This window comes from Aythya marila (genome assembly GCF_965140915.1).
Source record: "Aythya marila genome assembly, chromosome: 11".
Lineage (NCBI taxonomy): Eukaryota > Metazoa > Chordata > Aves > Anseriformes > Anatidae > Aythya > Aythya marila.
This window is the reverse complement of record NC_139052.1, coordinates 7,512,515-7,518,699: the sequence shown is the minus strand read 5'-3', so window position 1 is coordinate 7,518,699 and position 6,185 is coordinate 7,512,515.

Below are 6,185 nucleotides of genomic sequence, written 5' to 3'. Positions count from 1 at the left end.
AGTTGCTGCATCTTTTAAGCGAACTACTTCCTATCTGATCATGAACTCTTGATTGATTTTAGAGTATATATTACAAATGCAATTATACAGTCGACAGTTTTGCTGATTTAACTCTCTGAATCTACTAATTTAAGAAGGTAAATAAAAGTATATTTTCAAATTTCATAAGCTAGATGCTTTTGAGTCTCATTATGCATTTTTTTAGAGTGAGAAGCATGCTTCCATTTAAGATGATGAGAAATTTTTATTGACTTCAGAAAGAATAGGGCTTAGCCAGTCTAGCACCAGATGTATACAGAATTCTTCTTGAATTTGACACGTGAAGTGAAGGGTCTGAAACGCTTGTACTTCAGGAGACAGACAGGAAATGATTCAGTACAGGGACATGCCTAAAATAATTCCAGGTCTGAATGCCGTTAAACTCAAATTACTGGGGAAATGCCAAACTGAATTTTACACTTAGATCCATTCTCTATTCGTATTTATGTGTTTGCTCAGTAGCACCACATTAAAATCACATTTGTGATTTTAAATAAATTAATAAATAGTTATTGACACGTGTTTTCTCCTTTAAAGATAGTAGAGGGATGTTTATGTTTTGGACTCTTTCCACCCCAAAGAAAGTTTAATGACAAAAGTACGCTGCTTAGTGAAAGGAGAAATAACTTATTAATTCTTACTCTGCATGAAGTTTAGGTTCATACTTTCACAACTAAGTATATTGCATTTTTCAGCATTTTTGCCTCACACAAATAAGCACACAGAGATCATCTTGTTGAAATGTCTGTAATTACTTCAAAAGTAGCATTTGTCTGTGAAAGGGAGTATTACTTACTCTCTACATACAGGTTTCTAAAGACAAGAACAGATAATATTTTAAGATGTTTCTTCAGGTTCTCTTATTTCATTTTTAATCTTCATCTCAGCTAATTACAAATGTTGATCACTGTCTTTTGCATGCAACATCCTTGGCATCTGTTAAGAAAAAAAAAAAAAAAAAAAACAACACAAAAAACACAAAACCTCAGCCAAGTAATACACACTGACTGTGAGAAAAACTCTCACATTACCAGCACAGAAAACATGTTACACATTAGGCAAAAAGCGTGTCCTTTAGAACTATTTCTTTAGAAAGAACAAACCAAAGAGGGACTATCACAAATCATATTGCTGCTACTCCTACTTTCAAGGTTCTCTAATTCATAGAGTCTTCCTAAGAAATCCATGCTGCTTTGAAAGCACAAGCACACTTGAATTTGTGGATTTGAAGTAACATTGTATTACCAGTTTACACTGCCAGTGGTTCCTGAGCTGAAGCAGTCTTAAACTGCACTGTCGGGGCTCCGTTAGCTGCTATCATTTAACAAACCTATTAAAGTATATGTTTTAAATATGTTTCAGGACCTTTTTGTCATTCTCACACGGACAACATTTCATGTCTGGAAAACCAAAAATGATCACAAAAGCAGGTGTAGTTAACACACCACCACAATAAACTTAAAACAATTCACTCTTTTCTTTTAAGTGGAAGTATCCATTTTTGAAACTATAATAGCATAAATGAAGCCTAAGTAACTAAGCTAGAAAAAGAAATGAAAGTGTTAGATGCCACAAGGGGCGTAGAGCTCCCATTCCTTGTGCTCCATAGAGCTTGCATTTCCTTGTGATATAAGGAAATCCATTCCTTCATGTAACAATGCACCTACAGAGCAACTGTACAGTCTCATGTCCAAGCTCAAGAGCATTCACTTCTTGTAAGAAAACATGGATATCATCACAGAAGTGCCTTACAGACTGGACTGTCTTCGTTCTGAGTCTAGTCAGGCATTTAATCTCTCAGGATGAGGTTACCAAAATAGAAGCTACCTGTTTTGATCTTATTTTCTTCCCCTTCACAAATAAGTTATTCTATGACATCCTATTGTAGCATATATAACAAGGTCAACTTCTAACAAGTTTGTTTCAACTGGTAGATTAGTCTTAAGACTATTCTACTAAAAGGTATTATACACTAGGATCATGACAAACATCTTATTTTTATATTTTTTCTAGTGTGAGCAGTGTAATGGTACAACACATCTTGCACAACTATTTCAAAATATGCTCATAAAGCGTTAAGTCACAAAAAGTTCTGTATGTATTATATGTTATGCTTGAAAATATATCCTGAAGGATTACTTCAAGGAAAGTAAAATTTAATTTCTGACAAAGCCTGTGAAATATAGAAGCTTAAAAAGAATTAACTTCAGCGAAAATGCTGGAAGAGAATGGATTTTGTTTGCTCATGCAAAGCTTACTGTGTTAAGGTAAAATATTATTTTTATTAATGCTGTAGCAAGATCAACATTAATTCTCATCTAAATTTAACACATAGCCCTCAACTTTAAATCTGTCACTAAATATGTAAGTTTAATATTTAATCATTTATTTTATTATTTTAGGAAGCTGCAACTAAGCTGAGATGTGTGGTGTCCATGAGGTTTCAGTTGTGTATTTGCTTTACAAAAGCCAAGTTATGAAGTAAACAAATATTGATTTTTTTCCCCTAAATTCAAGAAGGCACCAGTTATTCTTTCTAAATGTGTAGAGAGATGAGAGATGATATTAGACATTACTTGGAATGCTGGTGGGCTAAAGGGAAGTCATTGTTTCTTCATAACAAGGAGCATTTCATATTTTTAAAGGATCTACTTGCAGCGAAGAAAGTCAGTCCAAGTCCCCGTGAGGACCAGGACAACATAGGATATTACTGTACTACCTTCACAGCAAGGACACAAGAAGATTTGCCAGGAAAATATAAAGCTATTTCAACTAAGTAGTAGGAACGTAAATAACAACCAGAGTTCTTCACATGAGAAGAGAGAGCTGGCGTGAAACAGCTAGTGGGGAGTGAAATGAAAGGCATGACATTTGAAAGAGATTAAAGCTTTTCAAAAATCCCAGAATCCTGTAACATGCAGCATGTTAGCCACAGCAGGCTGACCCAGAGGTTTTATCCATTGCAGTGCTCGTGGTCAGCACACGCAATAACCCCAAAGTGAAGGGGCATAGTTAACTACATAGGGAAATTACTTGCCATCTCACAGCTGAGTAGCTGGATACCTGGAATCAGACAACTAATGAGTGGAATATTCTCCTTTCATAGTACATATAAATCATCAGTTTGTACCTCTGCTCATTTTCTAGTGGCCCGATCTTCCATCTGCCCCACCTTCCTCTTGTCCTACTGTTGAGACATTAAGAAAATGAAACTGGTTGGTGAGCCCACCAGATCCAATATCATCAAGTGGCTGAGACCAACCAACATCACTGTCAACCATTTATTTTCTTTCCTTTTTATTTTTTTTTTGCAAGCATCAAAACCTAAAACACCCCAGAAAATATGCACCAAATAACGGCCAGAGTCATGAATGTCAAAAGAAAGTGTATCATTGGACTCCAGAGTCAGCAAGGCATCAACTGTACAAACTCTAAAGGTTATCTCCATTTATTCTGCACCACCTTCTGCCTAAATCCATATCCCATTACCATACTGTGATTTGCACCTCTTAAGGGCCTGCTTCAGTGGTCACAGAATCCCATTCACCCGTGCATCTGCACAAATGCAGGCTCCAGAAACACTGCAAACTGCCTGCCACACACACGCTTTCATCTAAATAATTGTCCTTTTGTGCCTATCCCAAGGTTTACTCTTTCCATTCACACAAGATTTGAATAGCTTGTTCTAACTTGAATCTATATGCCCCAACAGGGGTAACTCCAGTTCCTCTCACTTTCCATCCCTTAACTCTGCCAGCTTCTCTACCATAGCACTTCAAGTCTCAACATTTTCTTCCAAAACCATATTAACTCTCACTTCATCACCATCTTCCACAGGGGATTTCAGGATTTCACTGCAACAGCTCATTTCCTTCCTTGTCTCCTATATTTTCTGCCTCCTGAGTGGGTAAGGCAGCAGAAGACGTGGCCAGTCTGGTTCTATACACTCCTTCATGAGCTGGTCAATGCGTGTGGGCTAAATTCCCCGTCAGCCAGACAAGGCAATGCTTGTCCCTCAGTGGGGACTACCTACTGGAGCTCTTCTGTCCTAGAAGACACTTGTAATGATTCAATCATTTGCCTGATTTTGTGGAAATTCGCCAATGGGTTTCAAAGATTTTTGGGCATAAACTGAGAGTAGTATGATAAATAAAGCATAATCTGAGAGAAAAAAAAAAAAAGACAACAGGCTACAAATAGATAATGCTTTCCCTGCTTTCCTTTTTTTTTTTTTTTTTTTTTTTCCCAAAGATATCACATGCAGCCAAAGAATCTTGTCAGTGCTGGACACCACCTGTGTTTTAAAATAGGCAATGGGGAAATGCTGTTTCTTGTACAAGCTCCAAGACAGTCAAAGTTCTCTTTGCAGTGGGGCTGGATGATAGTTTTGGTGACCATTACCTGCAGCAGAAACTTAGTAACAGCAGTTTTGTTTTTTTTTTTACCATTAATACAGTTTGGGACATAAAAATTCAGAAAGACACTGTGAGGGTTCCATCGTTAACCTGCAAAGCCTATCTTAATAGTGCTTTCACTTTGTTTTATTTTTCCTTGGTTTTCCTTCTACTTTAAAAAGACCAACATTTTTCTTCATTACTAGAAAATGTAAACCTACCCAACAGACCTCTTTAAAAGAAGGCAGTATTTACATGTTCTACATTTCAAAAATGCCACATAATCAGAAACATTAAACAAAAGTAAAATCTGACACCCTGTTTCAGTTTGGCAGCCTATTCAACAAGTAAACATTTACAGATAGATTTGAAATTCCCTCTACTGTAATTAAGCCCAGTAAAAGCAAACTGAAGACTTTGTAACACATACAATTTCCCATCATGTTCAGCTTTCAGACTCCATGAGAAAACATCATTGACTGCTGGATGGCCTTACATGGCTGTAGAGCACTTCGAGTGGATGTGTCTGACTGCCAGGAATAGTGTAGGCTGACACGAGCAAGTATCAAGCACCAGCAGATGCTTTCAATTTCTTTAACATGAATGTTTATTACATGCTTTGCCCTTAACAAAGTAAGTAAGGAGTAACAAAGACATCATGGCTTGAAAGCCTCGGGGAACCAAGCAGCTAACACTGCCAGTTGATTGTTTTGGTGGTGGCAATTTCAGATAATTTGATTAGAAGCCTTTCTTGACCTTCCCAGAGGCTCCAGGTCTGCACACATTTTAACCTGGAACCGTAACTGACTTACCCTGTAGCTTTAGAAAACTTATTTATTCAAGACTTTTTCTGAAACCCATAAAATTGTTCTATACTTAGCCTATCTCATTTCTTCTTGGCCACTCATTAGAGAAAAAAAGAAAGAAAAAAAAAGATTTTCTGTCCCAATATAGCAGCTACAGTTCTGTAAGACTGCTCCTCACCTAGAGACGACTTTTGGCCAGCAAATCATCAGCTGATACTAAGATCATTCAAATTCATTAATAAAAATCATTCCCATGAATGTTAAGTTCTACTTTGCCTTTCTCTCCATTTAAGTGGTTAAAAAATGTGTCAAAAACATCTTGCAAAAATGATTTTGTAATCCTTCCTATTTCTGACCAGTTAAACAGAAGTCAGTGGTTAAAGCTGGAAATAATACCCACAACTAGTACCTACCTAGCTCTTAATTAGCACACCTGTTGTGACAATTCACTAAATTACCATGTAGCTTTCCAAAATGAAATTGTGATGCAAAAGTCCCCTGTACAACTTTCAGCCTGTTACACTACGCTGCACAAAGCTGCTTCTGTGGTACCCAAGACCCACAGCAAGAAACATAAATGTGTCACTGTTAACCTCTTCTCAAATCCTATTACAGTCACAGAAATCTAGGAAGCAACTGTCTGTGAACAAGAATTGCTGTAACTCAACTGAAGTAATCTGTATCTTAATTCACATTAGCTGAGGGTATATAACCCTCAGGAAGAAAAGGAAAAAAAAATCTCAAACAATTCTAAATTTAAGATTGGCATTTTTATCAAAATGCGTCTCATTATCAAAGTCAGCAAAATATATGTAAACTAAAAGCTTATGACAATTTAAAAGAACAGAACTTAGAAATTTTGCACATTTTCACTAAAACAGTATCTTTGTACAAAATATGCGTATATTGCGTAGGCCCAAAAAATAGTCTCAAAAAAGAACCCCAA